The sequence below is a fragment of the Zonotrichia albicollis genome, chromosome 6 (assembly GCF_047830755.1).
Source record: "Zonotrichia albicollis isolate bZonAlb1 chromosome 6, bZonAlb1.hap1, whole genome shotgun sequence".
Classification (NCBI taxonomy): Eukaryota; Metazoa; Chordata; class Aves; order Passeriformes; family Passerellidae; genus Zonotrichia; species Zonotrichia albicollis.
Genome location: NC_133824.1, coordinates 37,755,146 through 37,773,640, shown reverse-complemented (window position 1 = coordinate 37,773,640; position 18,495 = coordinate 37,755,146). Strand labels below are relative to the sequence as shown.

General features: G+C 44.7%; 1 long non-coding RNA gene across 1 annotated transcript in view; it reads left to right on the top strand.

The window, feature by feature from the left end:
- The window catches only part of LOC141729370 (uncharacterized), a 34,766-nt gene that overhangs the window by 10,980 nt on the left and 5,291 nt on the right, over positions 1–18,495 (top strand). The gene's annotated exons all lie outside the window — the stretch shown is intronic.

Genomic DNA, 18,495 nt, shown 5'->3' with positions numbered 1-18,495 from the left:
TCCTCCGCATATCACTGTGGGATCTGTGCCCCAGTGCCTGGGAAAGCTGTGCTGCCATTTGGAGAAATGCCAGCAGCAGATTCAGCAGCAGCTTGGAGAACCAAAGCTGCATGGTACCCAATAGAATCACAGCTACAACAGGCAAATGCTGAAACAACTAATTTAGGAACTAACTTCAGGAAGTGCTGCTCTGGACCCCATGTGCACCTTTTCTGCTGAGAAAAACAAAAGATCTCCTGAGCTGCTTTACATTTCTCAGCACCACACGAGAGCAAAGAAAGTATTGTAAGCAAGGTGTGATTGATTGTTGTGTCATTTCCTCTCCCCCCTTCTCTAGTGCTGGGTTCAAGTGGGCAATTTTGCACCGGTGACACAGCCATTACTTTATGGAGAGGATTTTCTCCCAGCTTCTCACCAATAGCATATAAGAGTAGTGTGCCTTCTGGGCATGCAAAGTATCCAAATGCTCTATCTCAGCAACTGGCTCTGCTATGAGAAATAATTCTAGGTCATCAACCATTTAAAGCAAAAAGTTTTGTAATTCCAGGTTTGCACAAGAACAGGAAAAAGTCCTACTTAATTTTGACTCCAAGCACAATATCTGTAAGATTCCTGTCACTCAGAGGTTTTAGGACTGTTTACAGAGCATTCAAAGAAGAATAAGCTCGTCCAAATATAAGTCCTAAATTTGTTTTCTTATTCCTACACATAGATTTTGCCACACATTGTTTTGCAAGGCTCTTTGAAACCTGCATTTATGCTAAATGAAAAGCTAGTGGATAAGATTTTTTTTCCTTGTGGAATAATGAAAAAACCTATTTAAAACTTTGTAAGAGGCTTCCTTCTTTCACTTGTGCATGCCAAGGCTATGGCTGCCAAGGCTATTGCTAAGAAGGGTTTGATTCAGGGATGGATAAGTTGCTTAGCTCACTGACAGGGTGTGCAGGATGTCAGTAAGGTACTCCCCATGCAGAATGTTTGGACTGTGCAGCTATCTTCTTGTCTTGTGACTAGAAAATTGTACAAGAGGACAATTCCCCTCCTCCTGGAGGTTGACTGTTGAGAACATGACGACAAAACCACAGCCACATAGTGTGTCAACACAAGAGCAGAACCAGGCCACCTCTTCCATGTTATCAACCTGTTTGGCTTGGGACATCCTATATTTGTTTTTAGAAGGACACCAGTGTCCCCTTACCTGCCTGGCCATTGCTGTTCCCTGGCACAGCCCCAGCAGTCCTGTTATCCCAAGGAGGTGAGAGGCAGAGGTCCAGCAGTGATGGCACCAGGTTGGGTCAGGCCATTCTGGCACTTGTGCATGAGCAGTCTGTCAGTGCAGCCTGAGGGACGCTGCCAGCCCTGCCTCTTGCTGCCCTTCAAAATCGCTCCTCGTGGCTGCATGGCTGCATGCCACAGCAAGACACTGCTCAGTTAAAGTTCAAACTGAGTTTGTAGCCAAAAAAACCAGCTCCTGGTCCCTTCCTGTCCTGGATTAGAATGACTTCAAAACAAATAGGGTGACCTCAAAAAACAAAAATAGAAGTGTTTTGCGGTCATCACCTGCCTTCCTAGAAAATTCAATTTCCATCATTTGCACCTACTGGAAAGCCTCACAGGAGCCTCAGTTTTGTAAGGCTACAGAGTCCAACAAGCCAGCCCTGAAATGGATGACTTGCTGCCTGCAATGTTTAGTCTCCCACACTGAAGCCTACAGGCTTCACCCATGTTACACCCATTTTTCTCAATTGAAAAACCATCCTTCTTTGTGTAAAGTTGGTAGAATCACAACCTGAAAAGGATTTTTTTTCCTAATAGGTTTTTCATTTAGAGTTTTATTGTGATCTACATCTTTCTTTCACAGTGCAGAATGACTTGGGTGTTAGGATCTCCTCTGGGATTTTATTACACCAAGGGCAGGATTTCACCTGTGTCTCAGCTCAGCCCAAACTCCTGTGGGCTGTCAACAGCACCAAGGGCAAGGTTCACTTAACCTGAAAATTCTTCAAACAACTGCTAGTTTCTTTCCTTTGGCTATTAAAGGAACCCGGACTGGCTAGCTTGGTGTACACCTCTACTTTGCAGATGTCTGGAATGATGATGTACACCATGCAAAGTGACTCTGAATTCTTTCTGGACAGGATTTACCCTCCTGATTATATTCTCACTGTTCACACAAATGAAGGGAAAGCTAAGCATGCCAGAAGAATGCTCTTTTTTTCCAGCAGGAGGGCCAAACTTCCTTTTGGTTTGTAACCTTTGCAGCAAGGTTTCTTTCTTTTAAAGGAGAAATATATGAGATTAGAGCCACCTCAATTCTGTATGCACCTCAACACCTTATGTGAGACAGTCTCTGTTTTGTCCTTAAATAGCATTTGCACTCCAGAGAGATGCAAAGTGCTGGCACAAGGATCAGTGCCTGTGTTTTCCCAGTTCTGGCCCTTACAGGGGCTTTTTGGTCAGACACATCATTTGTCTTCCTTGGTACCAAACTTGGCAATTTGTGACACAGCCCCCTGGAAACAAGAGAAGACTGTCATGCACATAGAGATGAAGAAGAGGTAGCAACTGCTGGAGGCAGCAACACTTAACTGTGAAAAGTCTACTATGTCTTAATGGCAAAAGCAAGCTAGGACAGAAGGGAGCTGTTGCAGATTTGCACTGGGAGGGTGGGAATGTGTGTTGGCCTGTTGGGAAGAGGGCAGAGGGCCTGTTTTTAGATGATGGCCAGGATTAGGTAGACCAGGTTGTTTGGGGAGGGATGAAGGTGTCTGTGTCTCCTTGTTTCTTCAGAAAAGAGCTAGAGAAGTATCAGCATCAGCACAGAGATTGAGCACACATGCTGCAAAGGCAGAAAGGATGGTATTTTCTGGTTTAGCCTAGTTGTTGCTTTTGGCTGATAACCAGTAAAAATAAAACTTTACTGTTATTATTACCACATTTGAGAGATCAGTGTGAAGGACAGCCCTGCCACCAGATAGAGAGTAACACAGGAGAGAATCTAATTGCTCTCTCCTATCCTTTTCTCTTAGACTGTGCTAAAATGATAACACTTCCTTATCTGCAAACTAACAATAGCTCTGCAGCAGCATAGGAAAGTTAAACAGGCCTTGAGTCAAGGGGATCTAGAGATTACCCCTAGGTGCTGACTAAAGTTATAGACCACATTTTCTTCTGGGGAAAAAAGTCAACCTGCAAAAGGAACAAGTTTTGAGGTTTACTCACTTAAAACTGTAGTCCTGTGGCTCATTGTATTCCACCTTCAAATATCTCCCCCAGGTGCTGGGCATGGGCTAGCAGGATCACAGACATGAAGTTCTTTGCCTTTAGATCAGAATGTATCTCCTGTCAATAGCAGATAATGCTCTAGCAGTGGATTTCATCAGTGCAACAACAAAAATAGGAAAGAAACCCTGACACTGAGCCAGCCATCAATAGGCAGGCACAGCATGGTGGCTGATCTAACATGCCCCCAGGAGCTCTCCTGCTATGGAGAGGTTTCCTGCACATGGCAGGGCAGGGAAGAAGTAAGCTGGGAAATTCCTGCTCTTTTATTTATGTTCAGAATCAGGTAGTTGGCAGCTGAATGGTAAATTCTTTCAAAGCATTCTTCAAGGAAACACAGAAATGTAGGTTGGAGCATGTAGTTTCCTTGCTAGAACTGCATTAACTGAGTAACTCCACTGCATCATGCTAAGCAGAATGGAATCCCTCTACTTCTTAGAAAGCTTTTGTGCTGCTAGTTAATGAAATCACAGACAATATGTTTTGCATTGTACTTGTATGATTCTCCTCCCGTGCTGTATCAACTTATTTTAAATATTACAGACTTCTGAGGAGGGCTGTGTTCCAAGATGTACTTTGTAAATGTTCTTAACTTTCCTGTCTGTGAGGTGTGTGGTGTGCTCTTGCACACCCACCCTTTGGCCTTGAGAAGCCAGTCCCTTAACAAACCGTGCCACGCTCTGTTTGTTTTAGTAATTCTTACCCAAGGTCTTTATCTTAGAATCCTGTTTGTGCAGCTTTGGACAAGATTCAGTACTTGGAGGGGAGGGTGAGTGAGGTGGGAAAGATTTTTTAGTGCCTTTAGTATTTAATATGTTATCTCACCTGTGACTATTAAGTAGATGATTTACAAGCTTGTTGACACTGAGATGGTGTGAGTTTCTGCCCCTTACAGTAGATACAAGCACAACTTGAAAGAGCAGCTACAGGAAGGGTAAGGGCTGCAGAGAAGTACAGTTCCCAGCCTGTGCACAAAGCACCCAGGGAATCTTTGGAGAAAGCTCCGTGGTTGGTAGCCCACTGCAAGCCCTTCACCTGCTCCTGGCAGATCTGTTCACAACAGCAGCTCACTAAAATCACATCCATCTTCTCTTGCAGCTGCAAATTCACAGCTTACAGTGCTACTCCACACAGCAAATTTCCTAATGAGAGTTGTATGTGAGTCCCTGAGCAGGACGCGCTTGCCGAGGCCAGGCTGCTGCAGCCTGAGCAGCGTGAGCTGCTGCTGTGGGAGCTTAGCAGCACGGTGCAGGAATGCCTGGAATGTTTCAGTCAGCAGGTACTTCAGAGATCCTTCTCTAGGAAATGCCTGCACTTCTCATAGAAGTAGTCCCCCAACCCACTGCCCCTCTGAGACAGTAACAGTGGGCTCCCTCTTCTCCCCTCCAAGCCCCACACAAACCAAAATTCTCTCTCCAGCTCCAGTGTTAACCCCAGCTCCCCTTTGTGAGGCAAAATCACCATGGGAAACAAAAATTCCACAAATCAGCAACATACCAGTGTCTTTCTAAACATGCTGTGGGTGTGGATACAACTTTGGAGGGCAGCCTGGATCATTGTAGGGAATGATCCCCTCCATAGCTGTGGGGCCAAATTGCTTGCAAACCAACAGCTTCCAACAGGCAGAAAAAGAAGTTGCTCATCTACCTGTTTCAGACAAGAAAAGCTATCATAGTTTTAAAGACCATCTCTGCTTTTTGTAATAATCTTTCCTATGCTGTCTCCATCTTCCCCTACTTATCCAACACTGAAACACTTTGCAGACGCGAGGAGTTAAATTTTCTGATGAACACTTCTCTGATTTCCCATATCTTTAAAACTTCCCACCTCTGCAAACCAGTGCTTGGTAAAAGACCTTTGTCCCACCACACTAATCACCAGCCCAGCACATCAAGGGCTTTCTTTCCAGTGTCTAGGGCTGTTGTGGGAAAGGAGATACAGTATGGAGCCCTCTTTAATACATCCTAAAAACCTTCCTGATCTATTTAACTGTGAAATACCTCTGTCCATTGAATTAATTATTATAATTTCTGAACAGATGAAATGACTGTCAAGAAACATATTTTGCTCATTTATAATTGGTTAAGAAACTTCACTTCTAGAAAGGAAGAATGTAAATCACTGTAGCTGGCACTTAAATTGACAGGAAGGGTAGAGGTGTCAATTTGAGGGGAAAGGAAGGCAGGGCTAGTTGCCAACTCAGCAGTGCAAACCTCTGGAAAAACACCAGTCAATAACATCTCCTTTCTTGTCTCCAGGTTCACTTGCATTACGTGAAACAAGATGCCATCAACCAAATCAAATACTTGAGGTTGTGTACCACCATCTGCCCCATTAATGAGATTTGAGTTAGGAACATACGACCAGGGACAACTGAACCAGCTATTCCCAAATACTTTTTAGTCACCCTGTGCAAATAAAAGTGTCCTAAGTAAGCTGTAGGTACACATCTTGTACACAGGCAGGATGTGCAGAATCTTCTGAAGGAAGAATTAAAGCAAATTTTGGTGTTTCATACACAGTTGAAGGCACAGTTAATTGACTTGCTGAATATAAACTATTAATTTAACATATAAATATGAGAGGAAAGGAGAAATAAATTCACTTAACTCTAATTTTCTCTATGCTGACAATCTACTAAAATTCAATAATCTTGATTTTCAAAGGAGAGATTCCTCCAATGTTCAACCCATTTGTTGTCACCTTTGACCTATAGCACTAGCAGAGGGCAGCTCAATACTTCCCAGGCATGTAGGGCATTTGGAAAGGCTTTTTGGATAGGATGCCTCCCCTGGAGTGTCATGAAAGCACACCTGAGACAAGCTGCTGCTGCCTGGGGCTCAGCAGGACAGAGGCTGCCCAAGCCATGGGGCTGGGGATCCCCCAGTGTGCAGTTAGAGACTACAGAGCTGCAGCCCCAGCACTGCAGACAGGTGGGTGGCACTGCCAGCTGGAGCATCCAGGACTGTAGTGTGCCAGGCAAACTGCCTTGGCCGGGTTTCCCAAATGCTGTACTCAGAGACAGACTGTACAGAGCATGCCCTGCACAGAGAGCACCACTGGTGTGCTGAGCTGCTCCTCTGGGACCCAGTGTCACACACAAATCCTGAGCAAAGGGAGAAATCTATATGCCAAGGACACATCTAGAGAAGCTCTGAACTGCAACAGGATGGGCAGAGCCCAGTCAGGTGCTTCCTATTCACTTTGTACTCCTGTGGGCAAGAGAATCCATCCTCAACTTTTCCCTGAAGCAAAGCTGAGTAATGGGGCCCTATCTAGATTGCTAAAATAGGGCCTGTCCTCCATGTACACTGGAATGAACTTGAGGATAAAGGTAAGAAACAGCCACCTGAGCTCTTGCATACCACTTCTGGGGCTCAAGAGAGAGTTACATCAGCAAAATTAGGGCAGCTTCAAGGTTTTATTAACTCAACAGTGCTCTGACATCCACACTACAGGCTTTGTTGAACCTGCCAGGTGTGTGGTGGAGTTGGTAGGACAAATTTCACTCAGTTTCTCAGTGGGCCTGTCACTGACTAGAAACTTCAAAGAAGAGGAAAAATGTTACCTGCTCAGACTAGTTTGCATGGAAGGTGCCACAAATGTTAGAGGAGGAGGTAATTTAACATGTCTTAACTTGTACAGAGAGAGGAATTTCCTTTAAATCATTATCAGTCTACCACTCATAAAATCTCAGATTTCTGTTTGTGCATTACACTACTTCAAACAAAGGTATTATACTGTATGTATAGCTAAAGTCCAGACTCTGGGGAACTGCAAAATTCATCATGTCTTCTGAGGAAATGGCTTCTAGAAGAAAGCCCAGCTGTGGAGAAAGGGCAAAATTTTTCACCAAATTGGGAGAGAAAACAGAAAAATCCCTTACTCTTGTATTTCTGCTTTCTACCACATGGTGTGATTGTTTATGTCTTTCACTGCATGAGAAGATGGTTGCACAGTTGTCTGGAAATCTCAGTGCAAGGTCCTTCTGCCTCAGTACAGTTGAGTCTCATTAATCTTTCCAAGGTCTCCCCTTTCCATTGTCTGTTGCCTTTCCTTCTCCTGGGCCATCACTGTCTGCTATTCTCTCCTGCCAAGGTCACTCTTACCTCTGTGCTTGTTCCATTCTTTCTACCTTTTCCCCTTTCTCTTGTTGCCATCTTTCATGCAAATGCCACTCACCTTCTCTGTTGTCTCTTGCTAACTCATATAGTCTTTATCCCTTTCCAGAGCAGCTGAAAGGCGGGACATTGGTAGAAATAGGAGAAACAACAGCTTTCAAACATGGCTACAGGACCAATGTTTCTGCTGTCCCTCATAAGTGGAAGTCTTTGCAAAGAGACTTTGCCTTTCTGCTCTGGGTGAAAACATTGTGTTCTCACACAGCATCTCAGTTTGTAACAAAAATATTTGTACATGCTGACTGTAGGAGCAGAGGAGAAACAGAGCAGGAAGGGCTGAGAGGCTGTGTCAGTTTGAACTGCAGCAAATAGTACTTCCAGCTGGGAATAAGGGCAGTCCATGGTGTCAGCTGCTCTATTTCTGATTCCCAGCTTAGGAGGCCTCTATTTTCCACATGTTCAGCAGGCCTCTATTTTCCACATGTTCAGCAGGTAGCGTGGCACATGCACTTCTGCAAATGCCAAAGCAGACAAGCGATGCTCACTCACTGGCAGTGGTCTGGCCATTCATATTCCAAAATCAGGGATTCAGCTCCATCCCTGCATGCTGAGTGCAGCAGTTTAAAGCACTGGTACCACCCTTGCTGCATAGTTTGCTCTCAGTGCATGAGTGACATAGGGTGTCCTCTCAGTGCCCCAGAAGCAGGACAATAGCACAGGACTTACAGAGCCTGAGGGAATGATTTGCTGGAGCATACAGTGTTGGCCTGGTGCCACTACCATGGAGGTCAGGGTCGAATCAGCCACTGGCTTGTGAAGCAGCTGGTACTATTGAAAAATGCCACCCCTGGGCTCTGTGAACTTGGGCTGCTTTCTCTATCCCACAGTAGAATTGAAAAATCTTTCATCTGCAGCACTGTGGAGATGATGGGCAGTAGAGAAGAGCTATCTAAACAAATGTCCTTTTCTTCCTTCTTCTTAATAGCACTTGGGAATGTGCCCTTTAACCAGACTCCTACACAAACTGACAAAATCACAACCCTTTAAACAGGAACTTCTTCCCTACATAGATTTTTACGCAAGTAAAAGTTGTCAGAACTCATCTAAGGCCACATCCAAAACTTCAGTTGAACTTGGCTTCTTACAAGAACCCATCCTGTTTGGTAGTTTTTCTCCATGTTTAAATAAATACCCAGACTCAAGTAAAAAGGGACACAATGAAAATCCTGGGAGACCCACTATGCATGACTGTCACAGTTTAAGCATCACTGTTGTGCTTTTGCATACAGACATATCCCGGCACTGCAATGCCAGCAAGTGGAAGGAACATCTGAAAATTAATTTAAAACATAAGACACACAATTGAAGTAATGAAGCATGGAAGCAAAGAGCTAAAAAGACACTAAAATTAAGCCTAAAGAGACTGGCCAACATCAACAGACAAAATCTGCTGCACACCCAGCCTTAACAGGAAGCAGGAATTCCTTGCCTAGGGATGTCTTCTGAACAAAAAGATTATAAAACTGAGATTATAAACTGTTTTAAGAGTCTTGTCCCTTGGGTGGTACCAGCCAACAGGTCTATGGTGAGATGGCAAAATGAAGTAATACATGCTGTTATCTCAGAGCACATTACAAGGATGAGGTGGAGATAGTATTTATATTGACATTCATATCATGCTTCATGCTTTTTTCAATAAAAATGTAATTCTATCGCCCTATAGTGATTCTTCAGCTGTGGAGGTCCAGAGTCTAAGGTCAGGCCTTCATAAATGGGAATTTACTCATGCTCAGCTGACTGATGTTGCCCTTTGAATGGACACATCAATGATATGAGTTAAACTGCCTTACCCATTTCCACTTACCTCCTTCCTTTTATATTCCATTTTGTCAATGCAACCTGGAAACAGAGATGACAACTCAGACCTGCAAGAGTGAACTTTGGCTGCTGTGTGAAATGTTTACCCTGACTGCTGTGTAGTGTCACCCTCCAGGCTGCAAAATCAACATGAACTACATGATCTGATGGTTCTGATAACACTCACCAACAGAGACAGAGCAAACTGTCATACTCCACCCAGCGCCTCATGAACTGCAGCCCTGCTCAGGTGTAATATTCCCCTCCGCCCAAAGAAAGGGCACACACAGCTTCACATCTCAAATCCCACTGTGCTCATGCACAGAAAAGGGCACGTAAGCATGGCCTACATACTGTTAAATGGGAGTAGAGTGGGCTGCTCACAACACAAGCTTTTTGCAGGTGCTTCAGCATGGCTGCTTGTACCAACTTAAAAGAGGCTAAACTCTTAAAAGTTTACCCTGTTTCAGGCTATGGCTCTGGAGCAGCAGTCTCCTAGGAGTGCTGCTAGCACCGATACCTTGCACTGTCCTCAATCTGTCCTTCACAACTCTGCCCGATGCTCCCTGGAAAATTTCCCAGTGCTTCAGCTGACAGTAGCATTAAAAATCACAGCATGTGTCTGTAGTCTTTGTATCAGACATTCAGATAGCTCACTGCAGAGATGCAATTGTTGCAGCTATGTGCTCTTAAAAGACTGCATCTACCCCAGGGAATATCTTTACCAGAGATGACCATCTCTAAGCTGGCAGCTGCAGATCTCATCCAGTGAAAACAGTTTATTCCCCTAACAGCTTTATAATTCAAGTCTTTGCTGCAAAATTCCCTACTCAGGTTTTGCCCTTAATTTGAGGGTTGTCCATGCACAAAACCTCTTCAGTCTTTCCAGTGGCACACCAAAATAAAGAGTAATACTATTATTCATGCCAGTCAGTGCTGTGACAGCCTCCCTGGCACACTAGTTTCCCAGGAATGCTGTTAAACAGATACCTTGTGCTGTCCTCCTCATCTTGTCCTTGAGAATTCCACCCATTATTCCTTGGAAATTTTCCCAGAGTGGTTCAGCTTACAGCAGTGCTAAGAATCACAGCACGCATCATAGGTGGTTTTATATCAGGTGCACTGGGATACAATGCAGCAGAGGCTTTAGTATCTCAAAGTTAGCTCTGTTACATCCCCCACCTTGGTTATTTAAAAAAGAAAGAAGAAAAGGAAGGAATAAATAGTGAAGTAAGTCAACAAAAAACCACAATCCATTCCTTAAGTGGTAACCAGGCTACTGGGCTTTGGAACTTTTCCTGACAACAAAAGACACCATGAAGACAGGAACTTTGGCAGCAGTGGTTTTGAACTCCACAACCCCCAACTTTCCTCTGTTTTTCTATGCATATGTTACTGGAAATATAATCATCTGCTAGGGAAGCAGTCAAACTCCAAATGGATATCTAAGCAGCAGCAAGCCTCTGGAAGTTACTATTGCTAGAATAAAAAGGAGATTGTCAGCAAAGCAGCCCTGAATTCCTGAATTAACCAATGTCCTCCTTTGCCTGACCACTGTCACCATAGTGACCAGAGGAGCTGCTGCCGAGCCACTGCCCTGTGGCTTGGGACGGAGGCAAGCGGGACGCTGTGCTGGGAACGAAGTGACTTTGACTCGGGGCCCGGTTAGGCAGATATGGCACCAGGCACTGGGAGCAGCCTAGGGCGTGCCGTGGTGGGAGGGGGGCTACAGAGCACAGAGGTGCAATTCCTGCCCTGAATGCCAGCCTCCAAGGGACCTCGAAGCACTGCCGAAGCTGTTGCAAGGTTAGCAGAGGAGTCAGAAGGTGAAACAAAAAACCTTGATTGTGAGGAGCATGAGGAAAGAAGGCACTGACAACAATACAGCAAACACGGTTAAGCTGGAGCTGGAACAAGCAGATTCATTCCCTTTGACATAATTTGTGTGGACTGCTCCCTCTCCTGGGGAAAACTTGACCAAAAAAAAATCACAACCCAAACCAGTCCTCAAGCAAACAGTGCACCCCCAGAGTTTACAGGCAGACAGGCCCCCTGCTTCCAGGTTCGAGTTGGAGAGAGCAAGGTGCAAGACCCCCGTGCTGCCCTTCCAGACAGTCTGTCCTGGCTACAGGAGCCTGAGCTGGTGAAGCCAGCTGTGACCTCCAGACTCCTGCACAGCCAAGCACTGCTCCAGCCTGTGCAGACAACAGCAACTCTGTCTTCTCCCTGCTTGGTGCTGCTTCCAAGCACCACCCAGACCATCTTCCACCCTCAAACCACTGGAGCGTTTCAGTGACACAGCAGGCAAGGATCCAGGAAACAGTGCTTGCAAGCCCTTTTCAGAGTGAATGTTGGAGTACAATTTCCTCTTTGCTGGGAATTGCACAGAAATCACCAGTTCCAGTCTTTAGTGCTGGTAAGGATTGACAATTTCTAGCCAGAGCAATACATTTTAGAGTCTGTGAGTGAGGAAATGGAAGAATGACCTTGAAACATACTCTCATGGTGAGAAATATTCACCACTTACTTAATCTTTGCTGCTTTAGGATTCCAAAGTCCAGTTAAAATCTTTGCAGTGAAGCTAGCTCAGAAGATCTTGCAATAAGATTAGAACCAGCTGGTGAAAAATGGCATGTTACTGCAGCCAGTAAATACCCACATGAACCAGCACTAGAGAGGTGAAAGGCTCTGCTGAGCTTAACAGCTCATGAGTATATACCATACTGGCTGACACTGAGATATGAGTAGTGGTGTGGAAAAGTGATAATTTAAAGGCACACAATTAAAAATGATAAAAGAATTATTTCCATTTTACAGAGGCGGGGACAGGCTTGCCTGTAAACAGAAGCAATGACAGGGTGTAAGAAAAACAAACAAAAGAACACTTTCTGAATCCCTGGAGTTTGACCAAAGTCATCCACCTTTTGTACTTGCACGTGCTGTGACAGCTTTGTGGAACCTTTCATCCTGGTGAGAAAGCCTTGCTTGATTCTTAATGGTCTCTGAGAGTTATCATATGATACCACGTCAGGCAATCACGCAATCAGCAAAGGTCACAAGACATGCAGCCATTCCTCCTGGCTTTACAGCTGCTTTCCACAGCCAAGACTCCTCCTTCTTACACCATTTTGAAGTCAAGTGCAGCAGCACTCCTGCCTGCCAAGCACTGGGAAGCCCTGCCATAAGTCAGACCCTGTAAGGGGCACATAATTTTTTTTGTGTGTGTACAGGTGCCAACAAGAGAACCATAATGGATTTGCAACATTTATTTAGTCTAAATGGATTCTTACTGGCTGCAGCTGCATCTGCTTGGCAACATAAAAGAGGTGCAAGTCTCACTTGTACAGATATGGTAGGTTAGGGCAAAGGTAAAAGCTTTTCCAAAAGATAAAAAGGAGTGTAGGAAAGTCACTGTTGCCCTATATCTTCTACAATCTAAAAGGAAAAAAAAAGAGGTGTTCTAATAATTTTACTGTTCTAACTATGTGAGATACAGGTACCTAATTCAAGGCTCATACTACGTACATCAAAATTTGCATAACTAGGAAAAGTCCTTGTCCTGAGGAGCTTATGGCTTTATTGGACTTAGAGGCTTTATTAGGTGATGGGCAAGATCATCTCTGTTCTGCAGACAGATCACAGATGAGGAGCCAGACTTCAAATGCTTTGGTGATGTGTAAGGCAAGTCTAGTAAGGCGAGTCTGAAGGAAGCACCAGAACAGAAGTAATAAGGTGGAAAAATTCAGGACAACACAAAAGAATACCCATTGCAATCTTCCCTGAGCAATGCAGCCGAGAAGTCTTGATTCTCAGGCACTCAAACAAACTGCTCCTTTCCTCCAGAGACTGCCCTCTGTTGCTGGGACTGCAGCATGGGATGGCTAAGACTCCATAGTGCACAGCACTGTGCTTGTCACCAACTCACCTTGACCACTGATCTTGTGTGCAGACTGGGAGGGCTGCAGTGAGGGGGCAAATCCCCTTCTGTCTCCCCAGCCTGCTAGCTCTGGCAAAGGCATTTCCCAGTAAGTTGTGGAGAAACTCAGTTCTCAGGGCCCCTAACCCACTGGTAACTATTACTACTCAGTCATTGATTAAAAGCATTTAATATGCTGTTTTGATAGGTGTTATAGATTTGGTAGAGCCTCCTATCTTCTCACCTTCCTTTCTGTGAATCAATTTGACTTTCTGGAGCACTCAATCTAAGCCAGACTTTCAGATGTTGTTCTGTTTTTACTGAACAAGTAAAATTTGGATTCTGGAACCCAGTTCAAAGGCACACAAGCAACTTATAATAGCCAGCCAAGATTTCCTGCAACCCTGACCATTGTCACCCCTGACTGGATGTCCTAGTCAGTAAGGGAATTCTTAAACCACTACAGAAGGTCTTTTCTCTGCACTTTAATCAGTGTTTAGGAGATCAGTGCTATTTCAAGATGTGTCACTGCTCTGTTCCCTTAAGGAACTAACTGCTAACTGTAACTCTGATCTCCTTCAAGACCATTGGGATATGTGGTAGATTGTTGCTGCACTGTTCTGAGTAATTCTTCATCTAAAAAAAGGTATGGGCAAAAGTAAGAGTCTGTAGACTGAACCCCATGGTTTCTCTGAGAGCAGCAAGGCAGGGCTGCAGAACAAAGAAAAACGGCCACATAGCCTAGGTTGAAGGAAGGTCAGGTAGTGTTCAGCTACATCTTTCATTTTTTGTATTCATTCATCATTTTTGTTAAGACTTCACAGAAATTATTCTACCACTTCTGCTCAGATAATAAATATCTCACTGTGTGGGGGAGAATAGCAAGAAAACCAAACATGAGAGAGTTCAGTATTCCAGAAAGAGATGCTGCCTAGATAGATGGCCAGGATCTTCCTGCAGCTACTGGCACATAGCATGGAGGTACAACCCCATAGCAAACACTAATTTAAAAGTACTGCATAGCAACAGGACAGGCAGCAGCCAACTTGCTCTCACTTGATTTTGGGAGCTGCAAGACCAGTCAACAACCCTTCCCCCTCAAGAGCCCTTATGGCATTCCTGAGGCAAGTGTTAATACTGGATCTCGACCAAGAAGGAATTCCTATAGACTCAGGGGACAAGAGGAGGATGATATTCTGCTTGCTTTTTTCCACTCCTTTCCGCTCATGCCCCTTTCACTGCTCCTGTTCTTGTAGTGCCCCTTGCACAAGGACCTTTAACACAGGGGCGAGGGGCTCCCAGCAGGATGCAGAGCACAGCAGCACACGCGGGCAGCCTGCCTGCTCTTGGCAGGAGCTGCTCTGACCAACGGAAACACAGGAAACTCGAGAGACAGGCAGGGAGAAGGCTGGAAAGTGCTGAAGGGGAAACTCCTGGTGGAAGGCAAAAGGATTCAAACCGGCAAGAGCACAGCAGCATTCAGCACCAAGTTATTCCCAAACTGTCCTTGCCGAGCAAGGTTGTCTCCTTCCCCCATGGAATGCTCAGATGCACTCCGGGATCCCTCACATACAAAACAATAAATGGCCAAACAACTTGAAACTAATACACACTGGTCTCTTAACCGGGAGCAGGGCCGCATGGCTGGGAAGTCCCTCTCTTGGAATCTTAGTGCCACCTTGTGCTGGGAACAGTAACAGTCATGGATAAAAGAGCTTGTCCAGAACAGTGAAGGAGAGAAAGGGCAGGAGAAGCCCTCGTTGGAGCGAAGCTGCATTAAGAGTTTTGGCTTTTGGAGATCTTTCCTCTTGGTACAAACCAGCACCACTCCCAACATCCCGCTGTAGAGTCCTTTTATGAAGGGACAGGTGGGCTATAGCGAACAACTTTTGCAGGTTTGCCCTGACCCCAGACAGTGGCTCTGAGTCACACCTCTGCTGTAACTGTGCACACATAGCTGCAGCTGGCAGATGCCAGCACAGGCAAGTCCAGGGAGAAACACGGTGTCATCTCAGACAGGAAAATTTTGCTGAGTATTACTGGCATGCCTTCGGGAGCCTGGTTTGCAACAGGTAAACCCATACGTAGTGCAGGTGTGGAAGATGAACCAGTAGAATGCAACAAGCATTTTACAGAGCAATTTCCAGATGCAAAATACTGCTATCCTAAACCAATGCTCAGGTGAGACAAGCCAGCTGGCTTCCTTGGGGGATATAAAAGCAGGGTTTGAATTTCTTATTTGTTTCTTTTAAAATTATTTTGAGACTTTACTCTAAAGATGGGTTAAATTCCATCTGGCCAAATTTGAACTTCTGAAAATGCCTGCTTCTTTACACTGAGTTTTAGGGGAGCTTTAGCATAGTCAGCCTCATGGTTTTATTTGTTAGTTTGTTAAAAAATGAGATGTTACTATTTTGTAAAAAATTGTTTTTCAAAGTCACTTGCAAATATTTTGCACTGCTGTTGATCAGTTACGTTTTATCTTTTTACCACTTGGAATGTTTTTGCAAGTTGGCTATGGAATTTTAGACAGTATTGTCTTGAGTTTTTTTCACCTCAGGGTTTCTTTGCAAACTCAAAGGAGGAAAAGAGAAGCATCTAGAAAAATATTTCTGTAGCAAGGTAAGAATTCTCTTGGAAAGAAACAGTGTGTGAGCATTCTGCCAAAAGGGCAGGATGAATGAACACGAGTATACTGACAGGGAGGGGGCATCCATAACTTCTCTGGGCAACCTGATCCAGTGTCTCACAACCCTCACAGTAAAGAATTTCTTCCTAACATCTAATTTAAACCTCCTGTCTTGCAGCTTATAGCCATTGCCCCTTATCCTATCACTTGTGAAAAGTCCCTGTCAAGCCTTCCTGCAGGCCCCCTTGCAGTGCTGGAAGGTGCTTAAGGTCTCTGTGACTTCTCCAAGCTGAGCAACCCCAGCTCTCTCAGCCTGTCCTCATGGTCTCTCTCTGACATCTCTGTGCCCTTCCTCTGGACCTGTCTGCTTCCTGTGCTGAGCACTCCAGCCCTGGACACAGCACTCCAGCTGGGATCTTATGACAGTACAGTAGAGGCCATAGGTTTACCTAAGACGCAACCCAAACAAGAGAATACTCACAGGGGAGGGGGATTTAGGAATAGGCATGATACTGGAAGATACAGTGCAAATTTAGCTGACTTTCAGTAGGTCTCATTCTGCACAGCTCCCAAGCCTTCAACCTTTCATTCTAAACAGGGCAACCAACCATACAAATATGGGCAGCAAAGAAATTCTGCTTCTGAGCTGATTTTAAAGGAGGTAAACTGGCAGTTCTAGGCAGAATGCACAAGAAACCAGAACAAAAACCCAGCCAAAAGGAGACATGAGCATCCTTTGGCTATGTAAGGGGTTGGCAGCATAACTGCACGTGACAGGATGCTCCCAAATCTGTGCCAGCCAGCCTGCCATTTTCAGAGTGGCTGGGACGTTTCTTTTATAACTGAACAACCCGTTACACGTAACACACAATGAGCTGCCAAAGCTCATCTACAATACACTTCCTCCAGTTCCTCAATCTGCTAAAAGGTGCTGTGGTCACCCCAAACCTACTCAGCTGTGGCATCTTTTCTTAACCAGTATCCTGGGCAATGAGATGCCAAGGCTAAACAGGATCCCTGACAGTTAAACCACTACAAGCTCCACAGTGCTTTGCACTCTGGACAAGAAACATGGCCAGGTTGTCAGGTTTTCATACAGGTGACAGACATACACCTTCCCCTGCTACTAAGGTTATGGAAACATTGAGATCCATCAATTCACCTATAGATGAATAAAGAAAAAAATGCTCACTTTCAGCATCATGGGAAGGGGGCACAACTGGAGTTGTGGAAGCCCTGCCCAACTGCCCCACCTGGGGAGACACATTTAATTGTTTTCAAGGTATCTGTAACACAAACATCTGCACAGCAGAACCATGGAAATAACTAGGAACTTTTGTTCCAGATTCTCTAAGACAGGAAGGTTGTTCAGAGAACAAGACCAATCCAGAGATGCTGATGCTCGGAGTTACTTGTACTTACCTTCACACTAAAGGAAAAGGAAAGCAGCTCTCATTAAGTGGTTGGCTGAACTACGAGTTAGGAGGATCATCCACTCCACAAAAACAGCTTGTTCCTCTAAGGGCAGGATTCACTTATGATTTCTTCTGTTTCATCATTGCTCTCGTTGGTTGATGCTGGCTTAGCAAGCTCTAACCTCACTCTCAAGCATACTGATCATAAATACCTACAGTGGTGCGCACTGTTTAGCTGCTGTGTGGACTCCCTTTCCCTCACACGACCGTGTGAATGACATTTCTGCAAACCAACCCCCAGCCCTACACCCACTGAGGCTGCCAGAGGAGCACTGAGTATGAATCTCCAAGCAGGAGCAGCAGGGCACAGAAGGGCTGCAGTAAAAGCATGCAGAGACTATGTTCAGCTTTTACTCATACAGCCAGAAATGCTTGGAGAGCACAGCATCCAGTCACAATGCCTGTGAATTCTAGAAGCAAGAGCTGTATTATTATTATCAAATTCATCATCATTTGTCATCAGCTGCTTCCTGGACACTTCTGACTTTAAGGCAAGCCCTTACTAACACATCTCTCTCTCCTTTAACCCATTTTATGACAGTACAATAAAGACCCCACAAGATAAGTCACCACAGCTGTCAGCATACTGTCTAAAGCGTCTGTGTAGTCTTCCCTGAACTGAAGGCCAAGGTGTGACAGTATGAGCCATGGACTGCACAGAGGGACCCACCCACATTCTAAAAACATACACACCCTGGCATGACACAAGGCCTTTCCCAAAGACTGACAAAGTTACAAGTATTAGGTTCAATTCTACACTTAATTCTCTCCACTAAAGCTTTCACCACTGGGAAACACAGTGGCCGTGTAAATCAAGCTTTTGATCTTTAGGACAGAGAGAGTTGGACTTGACATCCTGAGCAGCCAACAGTGGATCCAGCTGACCCAACAGCACATGTTTTAGCATGAAACTTTTGTTTCTACACCCCTAGACACAAAAACTTGAAACCATAATCCACAGTCGAGAAGAAATACAAATACTACAGACCAAAGCAATATACAGTTATGTCAACTCTGATGTTTCAGACCTGTTTGAAAAAAATGGCTTAGAAAGCTGATTCATACATACAAACAATCCATCGTGCCCAGAAGTTTCCTAACATTCTTTTATTAAAAACCAAAGAGCCAAAGATCGCCCTGATGCTCTTCATTGTTATAAAGCAGACTCTGAAGTATTAAGTGAATTATGTATGAGCAAAGAACTCCAACTGATGC